Below are 19193 nucleotides of genomic sequence, written 5' to 3'. Positions count from 1 at the left end.
ATTGTAAACTATATTCAGTTTCTCATTTTCAGAATGCAAATTTTTGACAACCATCTGGTTAGACCTCTCTTTTATCTTCCTTTGAACCTATTCAAAATTGCAATTGCCAGAAGCAATTGCTTTGGGGAAGTAAAAGAGTTCAGGCTTAAGAACATATTTTCTACACAGTGCCTATGATGGCACCAAACAATAAAACAGCAATTTGCTGAGAGATTAGCTGAATCAGAGGTTCAAATATGGTTCATATTGAGAGATACCAAAACAGAGTGAGATTTGATGAATATGTAATTTAACAGATGTTACCTGCAGATCTCTATGGGAGTTTTGGATTTTCATCCTCTTCTAGGAGAAAGAAGGATTTTGGCTAAGACTTCAAGATTCTTTGTATTGAAATATCTTGAAATTATTTTTCCACTAAAATGCCGAGCTAAATATATAAAGAGCCTCTGCTCTCTCCTCCACCAAAAGTCCTTCTCACTTATTTCTTATTGCTAATAAAATAGAAGAAAATTAACTCTCTTTTCAGTATACTTAACTCTTTCCTTCTTGATGAACAAAACAGATAATCATCAAATGTGTGGTATTGGTGATATTACTCATTGTATGATCATATTATTTTAAATGAGAAATCCTAAAGCACATTTTAAAATAAAGGATAACTTAGCGTAGGTTCTAGTGCTGAAGTGGACCTCAAAGATTAGGTAGTTCAATTCTTCCATTTTATAGATGAAAAAACAGAGACTCAGTAAGGTTAAACGACTTGCCCAATGTCACAGAAATAAAAAGTAACACCGCTAAAATTCAAACTTAAGGCGTCTTAATTCCAAATTCCAATTTTCATCACACTGTGTTTCACTTAGTTATTTAACCTTTTTGGCTTTTTTTCTGGACTAAAAATTAAATGAACTTTTAAAATAAAATGAAGCCAATTCTGTCTTTTCTTGTTGATTGGAAATAAAATATTTGCTGTCACTCTTGTAATATAGTCTAATGTTAAATAGAACTTTGAGTAAGGTAGTCATTCATTTCATCATTTAAAGTGCAATAGACATGTTGAAATATTTGAGAATGTGCTTTAACCTCTAAAAGGAATAATTTAAAGCAACTATTTTGCCCTGCTGCAGTGATATACCACCTCTTTAATGTATGATATAATCCATAGTATAAACAAATATTTGTATAAAAGAAACTATAGATTGCTATTTGATATGTTCTTGCTTTTGTCTAGTTATATTTCCTTTGGTCTAGAACAATTCTGATAAGCAAATTCCTAATGATGCTAATTATGTTACCAGCAATGTTACTCTTTCTTTCATTTTTTTAAAGGGAAATATCAGTAATCAATTCTATGAATAGGAGAGATACTATGAATTAGGATATTCAAAGCTATTTCAAAAAATAATTGAAGAATGAAAGAGAAAGAAAAAAGATGAAAGAAGGAAGGAAACTCTGCTGGTTTCAACTTCACTAAACAAGCTGACCTTCCCAGGATAAGTTCATCACTTCTCACTACCATGCTGATAACTCCCTCAGCCTCCTCTTACCTCTAATTGGAAGGCTAGATGGTGGCATATCAAATTTCTCCAAATGCCTAGAATAGTATCTGGAATCTCAGCTTACTCCACTTTGCATCTGAGGCACACATAATTTGAATTCTATGAAACAAGATTTCTCCCTTGTAGTCAACTCCCTGTCATCCCTTCCCCCCCCCCCACCTTTTCACTTCCTTTCATGTGTTGTTTCTCTCTGTAGATTGTAAGCTCCTTGAGAGCGAAGAGGAAGGACTATCTTTTTTTAAAAAAGAAAAAAAACATTAATTATATTTCCAGTTCCTAGCACATAGTAGATGCTTAGTAAATATTTATTTGATTGGAAAAGAAGGAAGGAAAAGAAAAGATGGAAGGAAGGAATAGAGAAAGGGATGAAGGAAGTGAGTCTTGAAGGAGGAAAAAATAAGAAGGAAGTAAGGAAACAAGGAAAGAAGAAAGAGAGCTATTGCCAAAATCGGTGCATAATGACAGCACATTTTGTAAGACAAGAAAAAAAAAGATGCTTTCCTTATTCATACCATAATAACAATATTATAAAAGATGGACAATTTCAAAAGACTTAGAAATCTTGAATAATGTTATTACTAAATATGTTATAGTACTGATGATAAAGAATGACACCCAACTCCTCATCATCCTGATAGATGAAATACTGAGAATGATACACAAAAGAGAATTTCCTAATCACCACAACTCTAAATCCTTCCCCTCTCAGATTTCCTTCCCTCTATTCTATGTATGTCATAAAGAGCTGTCTGAAGATCACTCAAAAAGAATTAAAATATTATCACTGTACCTCTTTTACCCTGATTCTATATATCCAAGTCTGTCTTCCATATGGCCAGGCACAATCATCAGCTCTGATATTTGGGTCTGATGGGACTAGAAAAAATTATTTGTTCTACTTTTTCATAGAGAAACACTAAGGATTGTCCTGAGTCAAACAATAATGTTAAAAGGAATAGCCGTTGTAGAATGAGTAGGATTGAAATGAATGATAGTTTTAGATGAAGGAAGGATTAAGAAAAAAGTCAGTAAAATCCAAAGAACTCCAGAATATCCAAAGTTCAGTTGTGTTACAAAGCATAAATTAAATGATGAATATAATTGACATTTATATACCTGTTTTAAGTTTATAAAGTCCTTTGTCCCCAATAATCTTATAAAACAGAGAACAGTAGCGTCACTACTTGCATTTTAAGACCAAAAAAAAGAAACTCAGAGACACCTGATGTCATATGATGGCAGACATCAAAATTTTCACACAAATAATAAGTTACTGAGTCAGAACTTGGGTGTAGTCATTCTGATCAGAGCAGCGTGAAATAATGGAAAGATCAGTGGATTTGGAATCAGTGAGAATTGGGTTCAAATTCTTCTTCTGGGACTTATTGGCTCTTTCACCTTGCACAAATCAACAACACTTAGTCTCATTATATTCACAGGAATGATAATAGTTTTATTACCTATCTCAAACGGTTGTTGTTATCATAGTCCTGTAAATCATTGCATTGTACATAAATATGAATTATTTCAAATCTACCACAGTGCTTCTCAAAATCAAGGCTTTTTTACTAATTCCTCAGAGAAATTTTTAAAAAAATCCTTTCGTAGTGTTCTATACGGTATTTGGTTACAATAATGTGAGTGATAGAATAATATAAGAATTATGAAGGGCAACAAACTTTCTTTTTTTCTGAGCTATTTCTATTTACAGACAAGTCTGAATTGCATTTCAGCATTGAAGAATCTGAAAAGAGGAAGGCATTTTGTGAATATCACCCACATAGTTGAAGGACATCTGGAAAAATGAAGAAAGCAATTATGCTTCCTCTGCCACAAAAATAGCCACACTAAGCTCTAGCCTATAGAAGTTGAAATCACTAGCAGAGAGGAAGACACGATTATATACAGAGCGAATGGTTAAAGCTGATGTGAACTAAGAAATGAAAATAGTAAAATGAAGCTTAGTGCCAGCAGAGTACTAGGGTCAGTATGTATTTGTTGACATAATTATTTACTTGTTACGGAGAAATTGGAATAAAAGTTTAATAACTACTGATCATAGATACAGTTGGCTTCCTAGAAAAACACAAAATGAAACAAATTCATCAGTGCAAAATTTGTATGAAAATCAATAGATTTTTAAAATATATTCTACATTTTAATTATAGCTAATTATCACTCATTCTTCTCCCTCTTTTGAAAATATTAACTGTTGGGCAGGTGCACATTTTTATTGCCTAAAGTACAACACAATTTGCTTTCTAGTATTACAGAATGCTTTTTTAGTCCCCTGGCAAACTGCTTATTCATGTCAGCTTAAGGTACACTCTAATTACTCAACTCAGCAACAGTTTTAATAATGGGCAAACATCAATAGTGAGAAAAAAGGCAATTTCTTCTGGGAGATGTGCTTCTTTTTTTTATCCAGAAATGCCTCTAAGCAGCATATTTAAATCATTGATTGGCAAGTTGGATTCTCCAGTTCATAAACAACTAATGTTGGAGTAGAAGTAGCCGTAGCACTGATACTTCTTGCTCACATAGGAATCCATGCAGAGAATTCCTTTAATTACCAGTTTATAGTTTTGTTCAAATTAACTGGTTTCATAATAGTTCTAACATGTGGCTTCCCAAGTTAAACTTACCAGTGGTTTCCAGTAAGAATATTTCCAAATGGGTTTTCTTTCTTTACTTTGCAGGAAAGTTCAGAAGATTCTCAAAAATGCCAGCATCATCTTAATGTGTGTTGACTGATTTCATTCAGAACGATCATCATGTGACATTTGAGAACAGAGAAATCGAAAAATTGAAGAGAGACTATAATCCTAATGTATAAACATTACATTTTACCTATTTCATCAAATTTCAAATACTTCAACTATGGCTATACTATACACATCTTACCACTTTTTCATCTTGCTACTCAATTTATTTTCATTCAGCATTTCTCTTTTGTCCCCTATAAATTGCATAATCATAAATTTAATTCACAATTCAATTCAATAAAACATTTATTAAGAATCTGCTACATGCCAGAAACAATATTACATTTTGAGAATATAAAGAAACAAAACATTCATGTCTTCAAAGTCTTTACATCATATTTGGAGAAAAACAATATTTGTATAAATAAATACACAATCTTTACCAAGACAATAATAGTAATATTAATTGCAAAGATGGACAATTTTAAAAACTGAGATATTCAGTCAAGGCCCCATGTAGGAGATGGTACTTTAGCTACTGAGCTATGTTTCATGATAGAATTCCAAGGAATTCCAGAAGTGCATATGAGAAGAGAGATCATCCTAGATGTATGAAAGGGACAGACTTCGTACAAGCACAAAATAGAAGTAATTTTAAGCGTGGATACAGGCAAGTACAATAGTTTAGCTTGAATGTATACTATGCATAAGAAATAATATGACTTCAGTTGGGACAGATAGGATGAAGCTAGACAATAAAGGACACAAATTATTATATAGAAGACGTTGTATTTTCTTACTCAGGACAATAGGAAGCTGTTATTGAAACTTCTTCAGCAAATGATTGAGGTGGTCAGACCTATCCTTCAGAAACACCAATTTGGAAGCTTCCTGGAAAATAGATTGGAAGGGGTTGTGACTTGAGGCAGAGAAACCAAGGGGCTATTGCAATAATTCAGGCAATAAGTGATGAAAGTGTGAACTAGAGTAATGGAAGCATGAATAGGGAGAAGGGGACAGATAAACGAATGGATATAGGATATGATAAGATACAGGAATGGATAAGATACAGGATATAAGAATGGTAAGACTTATGATGGATTGAAAGGAAAATAAAAGAATCAAAGATGACTCCAAAATTGCTACTCTATTATTGAAAGAATAGTGGTGCTCTTGACAGATAAAGACAATTTAGGAAGAGATTAGTTTTGTTATGCCGAAGGGTACTGTGTGATTTTCCTTCCCTGAAAATAAACTGATAATACTTTTAAAGGTTCAAGTTTCAAGGGATTTATGGTTGAATTGCTTCCATTTGTAATTATTTTACTGTTGATTGTATATGATACAAAACATTTATTTGTTTTGGTCTTAAAAGCATATCCTTTAGACTCTGAGCATCCTGAAGGACATAATGTTTTCCTAACATTGGCCAGCAAGACTGCTCTGTTTCATCCAGTCTTCTAAGAAATTTCCTTACTTCCAATTGTCCACTTTATCATGTATTTCTCTCACACTGCCTTATATTATTTTCAATTTCATTAGGATCAGAGGATCTTTAAACTGGAATGGTCCTCAGTGATCAAGTAGTCCAACTTACTCATTTGAACATAAGTAGTGGATGTCCATAGAAAACAGGCATATAACACTTTGCCTGACACATTATGCACATAATGCACATATTACATTAAAATTTACTCTCTCTCTCTCTCTCTCGCTATATATATATATATGTATATATATATATATACATATATATATGTATATATATATATGTATATGTATATGCATACATATGCATATATATGTTATATGTATATGTATATTATATATATATGTTATATATATGTATGTGTGTGTGCGTGTGAGTGCACGTGTGTGTGTGTCTGTTAAATTCTTTCCTCACCCTCTTTCCATTTTACTATAAGCCTAATGATACTGTGTTATTTTCTCATGATGTGTTCCTAGCATGTAATAAGATACCTTGTCCTCAATAGGTTCTTGATAAATGACTTCTGAATTAAAGTGAAATTGCTTACCCAAGATCACCCAGCTACTTGGCCTCACTATTGCTGGACCTTGGGTTACCGACTGCTCTTTCCATTATAACTGTTATGGAACTACCTTTGTTTAGCACCTCAAAAATTTGGAGCAGTTTTAAAAATCTGATAGTTATGCTTTTTTATGCTTTGCAGTTTTGAGGATGCAAATGCAACCTGGCAAATAGATGGACTGGCTTATCAAATTAGCCTTTGAATATCTCAATGATAGCAATATCTTCTTGAATTTGAACAAAGGCATTACTTTGGTCATTTGGAATGTTTCTTTTTTTCAGATTTAACACTGCATCTGGATCATTTGTGTTTACATAATAAAGAGAAGCTATCAGAAATTATTATAGCAAATGATACAAGAACCATGGATACTCATTTTCAACTTTTCCTGCAATGTTACATTTACCAGTTAGAAAAGGAATAATACTTATGTATTTACTGATATGAACAACTTGAAATTTGTTAGCCATAATTATACTAAGAAGAGAATTTCAAGATAAGCAATTTTATATAAATTGGGAGTCAACAAAATATGTCTCAAAACTCAAATCCATTTCCACACTGAAATTGTATGTACTGGGAGCCAATCAATCTTAATTAATCAAATTTATTAGTGGGCCATAGTTTCCAGGCCCCTGGTGCAAATTGAAGTCTGCTTGAATATGTGATCTCAAAGGCTGTAAAGGAAGATGGTGTGTCAGGCAGTGCATAAAATGTTGCTTTTAGTAGAATGCTATCATTGGAAGCTAATAGCATTTTTCTTACTGCATAGGTATAATATATAGATAAACCTAGTGTTCAATTTGATTTAATTTCATGTCACAGACACCTATTTACTTTGAAGCACTGTACGTTCTTTGTAAAAGTAGTGAAATATCAAATTACCTTTATTTCATGTCCATCCAAAATATCATGTTATGTTAAGGTTTTTTTAAAAAGTACCATAAGTATGCAGGTTCCTTAGATCCATTTTCTATGGTTAAATACCAAGATATCCCTCAGGAATTGGGGAAAAAAAGTGGCAATGGCTCCTTCATGATATTTTCCTCTTTCACTCAACAACTTGACTGTATCAACAAATAGTTTCAAGACTATTTATCTCCACAAGCCTGGTTTTATCTCAGTAACAGACCAAGATGGCACTGTTACAGAGCTATTGCAATTGTGACAACACTGGCATAACATAATCCCTTTTTTTTCTTTGACACATTTTCATAACATTTTAATGGATTTATTCTTTCCTGTTGGAAATCAACGGAGATAGAAAAAATTCTTAAGTACTATTTGGGTTATCTCTGAAATTTCCTTCTCTTCTTTCTGCTTTACTGAATCATATTTAATGAGGTGGAGAGTGTGCTAAAGGGAACTTTTACAATGTCCTACCTTGAGCTTCTAAGTTTTTTTTAAACTTTTTTATTAATTTATTTTAATTTATCAACAGTCACTTCCAAAAACATTTGAGCTTTAAATTTTTCTCCCTCCCCCTTCCTCCCTAAGATGGCATGAAATCTGATGTAGGTGCTACACATATATTCCTATTATACATATTTTCACATTAGTGATGTTTTAAGGAAGAATTAGAACCAATAGCGGGAACCACAAGAAAGAGAAAACAAAGCAAGACAGAAGAAAAAAATAGCAAATAGTATGCTTCGATTTGCATTCAAACTCTGTAGTTCTTTCTTTGCATGTGGATAGCATTTTCCATCATGAGACCTTTGGAAATGTTTTAAGATCCTTGCATTGCTGAGAAGGGCTAAGTCTATCAATGTTAATCATCTCATAATGTGGCTGTTACTGTGTACAACATCCTCCTGGTTCTGCTCACTTCACTCAACATCAGTCCATACAAGTCATTCAAGGTTTTTCTGAAGTCCGTCTGCTCATCATTTCTTACAGCACAATAGTATTTCATTGCATTCATACACCACAACTTGTTCAGCCATTCCCCAATTGATGGGAATCCTCTCAATTTCCACTTCTTTGCCACCACAAAAAAAAAGAGAGAGATGCTATAAATATTTTTGCACATGTGGGTCCTTTTCACATTTTTACAATCTCTTTGGGATACAGCCCTAGAAGTGCTATTGCTGGGTCAGAGGGTATGCACATTTCATAGCCCTTTGGACATAGTTCCAAATTGCTCTCTAAAATGGTTGGATCAGCTCATGATTTCACCAACAATGCATTAGTGTTCCAATTTTCTCACATCTTCTCCAACATTTATCATTTTCCTGTTTTGTCATGTTGGCAAATCTGGTAGGGGTGATATGGTGCCTCAGAGTTGTTTTGATTTTCATTTCTCTGATCAATACTGATTTAGACCATTTTTTTTGTATGACTATAGATAGCTTTAATTTCTTCATCCCAGAATTGCCTGTTCATACCCTTTGATCATTTATCATTTGGGGAATGACTTATTTTTTTTTATAAATTTGACTTAATTCTCTATATATTTTAGAAATAAGGCCCTTATCAGAGACACTGGTTCTAAAAATTCTTTCCCAGTTTTCTACTTTCCTTCTAATCATGGTTGCATTGGCTTTGTTTGTGCAAAAACTTTTCAATTTAATGTAATCAAAATTGTCCACTTTGCATTTTGTAATATTCTCTGTCTCCTGTTTGGTCATGAATTCTTCTGTTCTCCATAAATCTGATAGGTAAACTATTCTTTGCTCTCCTAGTTTTTTCTTACATTATCAGCTTTTCTATTTAAATCATGAACCCATTTTGATTTTATTTTGGTATAAGTTGTGAGATTTTGGTCTATGTTTAGTTTCTGCCCTGCTCTTTTCCAGTTTTCACAAAAGTTTTTGTCAAATAGTGAGTTCTTATACCAGAAGCTGGGGTCTTTGGGTTCATCAAATAGTAGATTACTATAATCATTGACTACTGCGTCTTGCATACATAACTTATTCCATTGATCCACCACTCTGTTTCTTAGCCAGTATCAAGTAGTTTTGATGATTGCTGTTTTATAACACAATTGAAGATCTGGAATGGCTAGGCCACCTTCCCCTGCATTTCTTTTCATTGGTTCTCTTGATATTCTGGACCTTTTGTTTTTCCAAATGAATCGTGTTATTATTTTTCTAGCTCTATAGAATAATTTTTTGACAGTTTCATTGGTAGGGCATTGAATAAATAAATCAGTTTAGGTAGAATTGTCATTTTTATCATATTAGCTCAGCCTACCCATGAGCAACTGATGTTTTCCAATCTGACCCTATTTGTGTGGAAAGTGTTTTGTAATTATGTTCATATAGTTCCTGGGTTTGTTTCAGTCGGTAGACTCCTAAGTATTTTATAATGCCTGCAGCAACTTTAAATGGAATTTCTCTTTCTATCTCTTGCTGTTGGGCTTTGTTGGTAACATGTAGAAATGCCAGTGATTTATGTGGGTTTATTTCACAACAAGCAACTTTGCTAAAGTTGTTTATTACTTCAAGTAGTTTTTTACTTGATTGTCTAGAATTCTCTAAGTATATCATAATATCACCTGCAAAGAGCAATACCTTTGTTTCTTCTTTGCTTATTCTAATACCTTCAATTTCCTTTTCTTCTCTTATTGCTAAAGCTAATGTTTCCGGTATGATTTTGAGCAACAGTGGTGATAATGGACATCCTTGTTTTACCTGCAATCTTATTGGAAAGTTTTCTAGCTAGTCTCCATTACACATGATGCTTGCTGAAGGTTTTAGGTAGATGTTATTTATTATTTTACTGAAGACTCCATTTATTCTTATGCTGTATAGTGATTTTATCAGGAATGGGTGTTGTGTTTTGTCAAAAGCTTTTTCTGCATCTATTGAGATGATCATCTGGTTTCTGCTATCTTTATTGTTGATATGATCAATTATGCTGATAGTTTTCCTAATATTTAACCAGCCCTCCATTCCTCATATAACTCCTACATAGTTTGAATCTTCCCAGTTTAGGCATCAGCATCACATTTATATCATAGAATGAATTTGGTAAGACTCCTTCTTCACCTATTTTCCCAAATAGTTTGCATAGTATTGGAATTAGTTTTTCTTTAAATGTTTGAAAGAATTTGCTTGTAAATCCATCTGGCCCTGGAGAATTTTTCTTATGGAGTTTATCAATGTCTTGTTCAGTTTCTTTTTCTGAGATGGAGTTATTTCAATATTTTACTTCCTCTTCAGTTAATCTGGGCAATTTATATTTTTGTAAATATTCATGCATTTCACTAAGATTGTCAAATTTATTGGCATACAGTTGGGTTAAATAGTTCATAATTATTGTTTTAATTTCCTCTTCCTTGATGGTAGATTCACCCTTTTCATTTTTGATACTGGTAATTTCAGTTTTTTTTAATTTTTTTTTTTTAAATTAAAGTAACCAAAGTTTTATCTATATTTTTTTTTCATAAAACCAGATCTTAGTTTTATTTACCAGTTCAATAGTTTTCTTAATTTCTATTTTTTTAATTCCTCCTTTGGTTTTCAGTATTTCCAATTTGTTGTTTAATTGAGGATTTTAAATTTGTTCTTTTTTTTTAATTAGTTGTATACCCAATTCATTGAGCTCCTCTTTATCTATTTTATTCATGTAAGCATTTAGAGATATAAAACCTTCCTCTAAGAATTGGTCTCACAGTTTTGGTATGCTATCTCATTATTGTCATTCTCTTGAATGAAGTTATTTATTGTTTCCCTAATTTGTTGTTTGACACAATCATTCTTTAGGATTAGATTATTTAATTTCCAATTATTTTTTAGTCTATCTTTCCATGGCCCTTTATTACATATAATTTTTATAGCATCATGATCTGAAAAGGATGCATTTAATATTTCTGATTTTCTGCACTGGATTGTGAGGTTTTTATGCCCCAGTACATGGTGAGTTTTTGTGTATGTGCCCTGTGTGGCCAAGAAAAAAGTATATTCCTTTCTATACCCACTCAATTTTCTCTAGAGGTATACCATACTTAACATTTCTAAAATTCTATTTGCCTCCTTAAGTTCTTATTTATTTTGTGGTTAAATTTATCTAGTTCAGAGAGTGGGAGATTGAAGTCTCCCACTAGTATAGTTTTCCTGTCTATTTCCTCCTATAACTTCCTGACCTTTCCTCTAAAAATCTGGATGTTATGCTGTTTGGTCCATATATGTTTAGTAATGATATTACTTCATTGTTTTTGGTGCCTTTTAGCAGGATTTAGTTTCCTTTTTTATCTCCTTTGATAAGATCTGTTTTGCTTTTGCTTTGTCTGAGATCAAGATTGCTGCCCCTGCTTTTTTGTTTCAGCTGAAGCATAATCTATTCCAGCCTTTTACCTTTATCCTGTGTGTGTCCTTCTGTTTCAAATGTATTTCTTGTAAACAACACATTGTAGGATTATGTGTTTGGGTTTTTCTTTTTTTTTAGCAATTGGGTTAAGTGACTTGACCAGGATCACACAGCTAGTAAGTGTCAAGTGTCAAATATGAGGCCAGATTTGAATTCAGGTCCTCCTGACTTCAGGGCCAGTGCTCTATCCACTGTGCCACCTAGCTACCCATTATGCCAAGATTATGGTTTTTAATCCATTCTTCTATCCACTTCTATTTTATGTGAGAGTTCATCCCATTCACATTCACAGTTATGGTTACTATGTGTGTCTTTCTTTCCATCCTATCCCCCCCCATTTATGCTTTTCTTTCTCCTTTTTCCCTTTCCCTCCTTTTGCTTTTGACCACCTCCTCCCTCAGTCCCAACTCCCTTTTATTAGCTCCCTCAATTTTCTTCCCCTTTACCCTTACTACTTCTTCCCTCCCTTCTATCACCCCTCCCTTTTCTTTCCCCTTTCCTTTCCTGCTGCCTATAGAGCAAGTTAGATTTCTATACCTAACTTATTATGTTATTCCCTCCTTGAGCCAAATCTGATGACAGTGAGGTTCAAACAATGCCAATCTCCCTCCCTTCTTTCCCTCTACTGTAACATAATTTACCTTTGTGTGCCTCCTGTTTTCTTTTCTCCCAGTACATTCCTTTAGTTAGATCAGATTAATCCACTTACTTAAATTTATTTAACCCACTTGATTATATTTTTTTATCATTATATCAAAGTCAACTTATACCCACCCCCTCTATGTATTCTCCTTTAAAGTGGTGTAATAAGAATACAGTTCTCAAGAGGTACAAGTTTCATCTTCCCTCATAGGGATGTAAACAGTATGCCCTCATTAATAACATGTTGTTATTGTTGTTGTTTTTCTGTCCCATTTACCTTCTTATGTCCCTCTGTAGTCTTGTATTTGAAGATCAAAGTTTCTGTTGAGCTCTGGGTTTTTTATCAGGAAGGTCTGGAAGTGTCTTATTTCATTAAATGTCTTTCTCCTCCCTTGAAAGATTATACTCATTTTTGCTGCGTAATAGATCCCTGGTTTTAATCCAAGCTCCTTTGACTTAAGGAATATCATATTCCATGCCCTATGATCTTTAATGTAGAAACTGCAAGGTCCTGTATTTAAATTTAAATTGTTCCTTTCTGTCTACTTGCAGAATTTCTCTTTGACCTAGTAATTTTGGAATTTGGCTACTATATTCCTTGTCATTTTCAATTTGGGGTTCTATCAGCGGATGATAAGTGGATTCTTTCTATGACTGTTTCAGCCTCTGGATCTAGGACTTCAGGGCAGTTTTCCTTGATGATTTCATGAAAGATGCTGTCCAGACTTTTTTATCATCGTGATTTTCAGGTTGAGCAATAATTTTTAAATTGTCTTTCCTGGATCTATTTTTTAAGTCAATCGTTTTTACCAGTGAGGTATTTTATGTTTTCATCTACTTTTTTTCATTATTTTTTTTTCTGTTTCACTGATACATAACTCTCTCACAGAGCCATTAGCTTTCACTGGCCCAATTTTAATTTTTAACAAATTGGTTTTTTGTACTACATTTTGTACCTCGTTCTCCATTTGGCCAATTATGCTTTTTAAGGAGTTGTTTTCTTCAGTTTACTTTTTTTCTAGTTGGCCAACTGGAATTCCATACTTAATTTTTGTCCTTCCTTTTCCAAGCTATTCTAAGTCACATTTCATACATCACATGTTTTCAACCCCTTCTGCTCATTACTTAGCCAAGAAATGTAAGGATTATAAAAAGATTTAATTTCTTCTTACTGTTCAAGACCGAGTCTATAAATATGTACTGGCTCTTGTGTGGCAGATGTAGGAAAAGAAGGGGTCCCTTTCCAGTGTCTTCTAGGCTTATATTGAATTTTTTATCTTTTTCAATTATTGCTTAACACTTATCTGATCCTCTCATAAGGCATTTGCTCATATTCTCATAGTACAGAAAAAAAACCCCACATATATCACCATTTGAATTTACACTAATGAAAATGATAGAATCAGATTCAACATATGAAATATAGAAAGCTATCTATTGAAAGTCCTAACCATGAATACTACTAGCATGTAAGCTCCTTGACAAGAGATATGAAATATTATGTTTCTCCCTGAATGACCACCTTTCCAAGCAATTTTTTTGGGCACTGAGTCCAATAAATATCCTTTCACTGCTTACTTTGAAAATATGCTGTTAATGAATTTAATGACAATAATAATTTTCATTATGTTATATTATCATTATCATGACAATTATTAAGTGTAGCATAAGGGAACTATGATTGGATGGAATAGTATCACATTATTATAACCGGCTATGGTATAATTATTTTGCAGAAAATCATGTAAAATATTCTGGCAATATGGTGACTTAGATAGTGTGAGTCTTGAATGTACTTGAATAAATAGTTCATTATATGTCATGCTTTAGTCCTAATACAAAGATTTTCAGGAAACAGCTATAAGAGGTTTAAAAAATGGCAATATTTACATAATGGAAATTATTCTTTGATACCCCTCATACCTCTGTGCCACTTATGGATTGCAATTTTAGGGTCAGGAAACTAAAATTTTATAGAGTACAAAAGGAAAATCAGAAAAAACGGATCTCCTAAGGTGATGAAAAAAATACATGGTGTGTATAAGCGAGATGCTGGATATTATCAATGATGATATATATGAGTCACAAATAATACCATCAAGGACATGTAGTAACTGTAAAAGTAAATGAGTCAGTAAAAGAAAAGCATAGAAGGCATACAGACCACATGCTAGTATGATATTCATGAAATATTAAGAAAATTAAAGGAAGACCTTCAAGGTATTGGATGGATCTTCTTCAGAGGACTTATTAAAAGACATGGATGAAAGTCACAACAGCATGAGAAAATATGGATTGTTTGGCATCTATGCTAATGGAAACAATAAACACATTGATTAGGACATTGAAGAATTGAAGTACAAGGGGGCAAATTCTAGGATTACTCTGGCTCCATTATGTTGAGTTGAGTTACAGCTCATTGGTATGTTGAACAGAATTCCAGATCTGGAGTCAAAAAGATCAGAGTTCAATTTATGTCTTAGAAACTGATGAACTATGTGACTCTTGGCAAATTGCTTAAACTCTGTCTCAGTTTGCTTATCAATAAAATGAGGATAAAAACAGTGCCTTCCTCAAAGTGTTGCTATGAGGATAAAAAGAGATAACATTTGTAGAGCACTTTGCAAACTTTAAACCACCACATAATATTCATCATCATTATCATCACCACCACCATCATCATCAGTGTGACCTCCAAGTCAGGACTTCAGAAGAATTCCTCTATCTTGTCTTGCTTAATCAATGGACTATGTCTTTCCATTTTTCCTCTGCCTCCTGTGAAGGAGCAGAAGCTGACGTTACATCATGGTTGGATTTAAGACTACAGATGTGTCCCCAAAAACTATCATAAAATTCCTTGGGACTGGCACTACTGCCTGTAATGCTGACTTCATCACCCTTCCCCCTGGACACCACCATAGTCTGGCTGCAGATTCAAGGAGAGAGATAGGGGGCCATCAGAGCTTCCTTTACCACTTCCCAGGGGTGTCATGGACACGTTCTGACCATCATGAAAACTGAGGGCCTTGGAAGCCTGTACAATGATCTGGTGGCTGGGTTGTAGTAGCAGATGAGTTTTGCCTCTGTCCACATTGGCTTCTATGACTCTGTCAAACAGTTCTACACCAAGGGATCTGAGCATTCAAGCATTGGGAGACGCTTCCTGGAAGGCTGCACTACATGAGCATTGGTAGTGGGTGTAGTCCCAACCCACAGACGTGGTGAAGGTACATTTTCAAGCCTAGAATTGTGCAGGTGGCAACCAGAGATACCAGGGCACAATGGATGTCTGTAAGTCTATTGCTTGAGAGCAGAGGCTTTGGGGCTTATGAAAATGTTGCCCAATGTTGCCCAAAATACTATCGTCAACTGTACTGAGCTGGTGACCAACGATCTATCAAAAATGCCCTCCTGAAGATCCACCTCATGACTGATGACATTCCATGCCACTTCACATCAGCCTTTGGGTCTGGCTACTGTACCACCATCATTGCCTCCCACATGGACGTGGTCAAGATGAGATATATAAACTCTGCTGCAGGCCAGTATGCCAGTGCCAGCACCTTTACCATGCTTTGGAAGAAGGGACCCCAAGTCTTCTACAAATGTTCATACCTTTCTTCCTCTTCTTGGGCTCCTGGAACATAGTGATATCTGTCACCTACAAGCACCTGAAACAGGCCCTGATGGCTACACACATTTCCTAGCAATCACATTTTGGAGTCTTCTACTGAAAGCTTTTTGTCTTATACCCCTTCTTTAGTTCCAGACCCCATCCTGACCCTTCCCTCCCATTTTCCCCTATTCCTTTCCTTCCCTACCTCACCCCCAATCCTTCTTAGAGTTAGTCCCATTTAATCCTTCCAAAGCATGCTACTTCTGCCATTGATGTCTCACCCAGTTCTTAAGTTCCTTGCTCCTAATAAAGCCAGACCAGAACCCATGAGGAAAAAAATACTTAAGTCTGTCTCAGTGGCCTCATCTAGAAAATGGGATAATAATAACACCTATCTCACAGGGTTATTTTGAGGATCTAAGGGAATAACAGAAAAGCTATTAATTTTTTTAACTTTGTTGATTTATTAATAATTTTATTTGAATTTAACTGTAGTAAATTTGCTAATTTAATAAAAAACATAAATGGGGTCATAAATGGTCAGACATAACTGAAAAGACAAAAAGAATAGGATAATATTTATAACATGCTTAGGACAGCTTCTGGCACATAGCAGATGCTGTATAAGTGCTTATTCTCTTCCTTTTCCTTCTCTTCAATACCATCCTCCTCTTCATCCTCCTCCTCCTCATCATCATCATTATTTTAATTTAATTATTATTACAGTTACTAAAAGAAAGAAAATAGTTTCACATCAGTTATAGATTCTAGGACTCCATTTTGTCAGTTCAAGACAGCAACAGACTTATTATTTCAAAATTCTTAAATTCTCTAACTTGCAATTCAGTCACTAAACTGGAAGAATGAATTCATTTATATACTGAACCATTTCAGTGTTTACCTACATTCTGTGTCTCTACAATTTTTTTTTTTATCCAAAGGCTGTCATTTCTATATGCTGCATTACTATCATAAATTGTTTTCCTAATTCAATTCTATTTCATTCAATAAATTATGCACTGGCAATATAAAGTGAAAAAAGAAGCAATCACTGCCCTAAAGGTGTTAAGAATTTTTGGGGGTGGGGAGAGACATGTGCCATATGTACTATATGCATTTGTACTGCTTTTTTAAAATTCCCTGCAGACTGCTTCTGTCCCCACTGGAATGTTTGAGCATCTTAAGGACAATGATTACTACATTTTTTCTTTCTATCACAGCAAAAATCAGTTTTAAAAAAGTAGGCAAAGAAATAAGTGGAAGAGTCCACATGTTGGAGGCAATGCCTTAAGTGAGAATTGAAAGCAACTTTTTCCTCTTTTTTTTTTCCTAAGAGAAGTTGTTCAAATATTATGCTACAATTTCTGGAAACAGCTTGTCAGAACATAAAGCAGTGGTGATGTCATTGTGGGTACCCTCCCTACTGATGGAGATCAGATTCCTACTAAGATTTTGTAGATAGTTTAAAAGGTCTGTAAAACACTTTTCTTTTATCTCATTGGAACCTCATAACAACGCCATGAGGTAGGTGTTATAATTCTCATCATTTTGCAGATTAGGATATTGGATCTGATAGAGATTTTTTGACTTGCCCAGGGTCACAAAGATAGCAATATCTATTCAAGCACCAGTGTTATGACTCCAAGACAATGGAATATATGCATTATATTATGTTGGACTTTGAATGACAGACATATTTCTTCCTTTTCACTATGTAGAAAAGAACTGTGCTAGACACTGAGCATACAAGAATAAAGGTGAAAGTCGTGGAATTTACATTCTGCTGGGATGAAATATGTTTGTATGTAGATAGAGAAATAGATAGAAAGACTGGTAACATAAAAACAAAAATGAAATAGCCCAGTGTTCCAGGATTAACCTACTTAGGTAGCATAGTGCACATAGCTTTGGGCTAGAGAGCGGGCAGATTAGTGTTCAAATTCTCTCTCAGGTATTTATTAGCTACATGATATTGGGAAAGTCATTTACCCTCTGTCTACCTTAGCTTTCACATTTATAAAATGTGATAATAGCATTTAAATATAAAAACTCCTAGAGTTGTGAGGACAAAAGTTTGGTAAAATAGGTCAAAATCTTTACAACATCTAAAATGTTATTTAAACAGTTATAATGATGATAATGATTTTTTGGGGAAACACACAATATAAATAAATGAATAAATAATCAAAAATAAATGGATGAACAAATAGATAAATTAGATAAATACATACATACATGCATACATACATACGTACATGATTGTTTTTGTTGTTGTTGCCCTGTCATTTTTCAGTCATGTTAGACTCTTCACGGCCCCATTTGGAGTTATCTTGGCAAAGATACTGTAGTGGTTTTCATTTTCTTCTCTAGCTTATTTTGCAGATTAGAAACTGAAGCATACAGGGTTAAGTGACTTGCCAAAGGTCACATAGCTAGCCAGTGCCCAAGACATCATTTGAACTCAGGAAAGTGAGTCTTCTTGACTCTAGGCCTGCCTCTTTATCCACTGTGCCACCTAACTGATACACACACACACACACACATACACACAGAACAAAATGGCAGAGATTTGCTCATTACATTATTTATCTGACTTAACAACATTATTTTGTAAAATGAATTAAAAAAATCTCATGCTTGAAGCTCAAAGTACAATCTTGTAGCAATGGATATTCATAAAGTGCTTGGATTTGTCCAGGAAGGGCTTCTCCTAGTAAATGAATTGGATTCTGATTATAAGACACATTCTTGGCATCCCTTTTTCTGGCACAATAATAAAAGCTGGCCAATGTTACTATCACAGGTGGTTCAGGATAAGGAGAAAAAGGGAGTTGCTGCTTCAATTTTCTGCAGCTACCTGATTCTGGCCAAGTCGCATATAAATAAATTCTCTAAGTCCTTATGCAATATTTTATATAAACATATTTGAAGAGTATTCAATTCTTTTTGTTGCTCTTTCATTATAAAAACTACATTGTCTAGGTCAGATTTTGAAGAAAGAGATTTTGTTTTTGTCATTTTTCTTTATCTCTAGTTCTTACCTTTGGCTCATGCATCACCACAGTTGCTCTGTGCCCAGCTGGGAGGTCAGGCAGAACAACTATCCTCTCCTGAGGCTGATACTAATGCTGCTGCTTCTCCAAATTACTGGAGGATGATGCAAATTGTAAGAGACTGAAAAGGTCACCCCTACAACACTCCTACTTATAGCAGTCCAATGATCAGTAACCTGCAGCTTCTCACAAACTCTTTTATCTGCCATACTGATTGAAAGAGGATGTAAAAGTTTTCTCTTGAGTTTACTCTTGGA

General features: G+C 34.2%; 1 pseudogene; it reads left to right on the top strand.

The window, feature by feature from the left end:
* Positions 1-15072: 15072 nt before the first annotated feature.
* On the top strand, positions 15073-15974 carry LOC110223556 (dicarboxylate carrier UCP2 pseudogene; annotated as a pseudogene).
* The last annotated feature ends 3219 nt before the right edge of the window (positions 15975-19193 follow it).

The sequence above is a fragment of the Phascolarctos cinereus genome, unplaced genomic scaffold (genome assembly GCF_003287225.1).
Source record: "Phascolarctos cinereus isolate Bilbo 61053 unplaced genomic scaffold, phaCin_HiC Scaffold_7;HRSCAF=346, whole genome shotgun sequence".
NCBI classification, from domain to species: domain Eukaryota; kingdom Metazoa; phylum Chordata; class Mammalia; order Diprotodontia; family Phascolarctidae; genus Phascolarctos; species Phascolarctos cinereus.
Note: the sequence above shows the minus strand (reverse complement) of the source record. Positions and strands in the feature narration are given on the sequence as shown.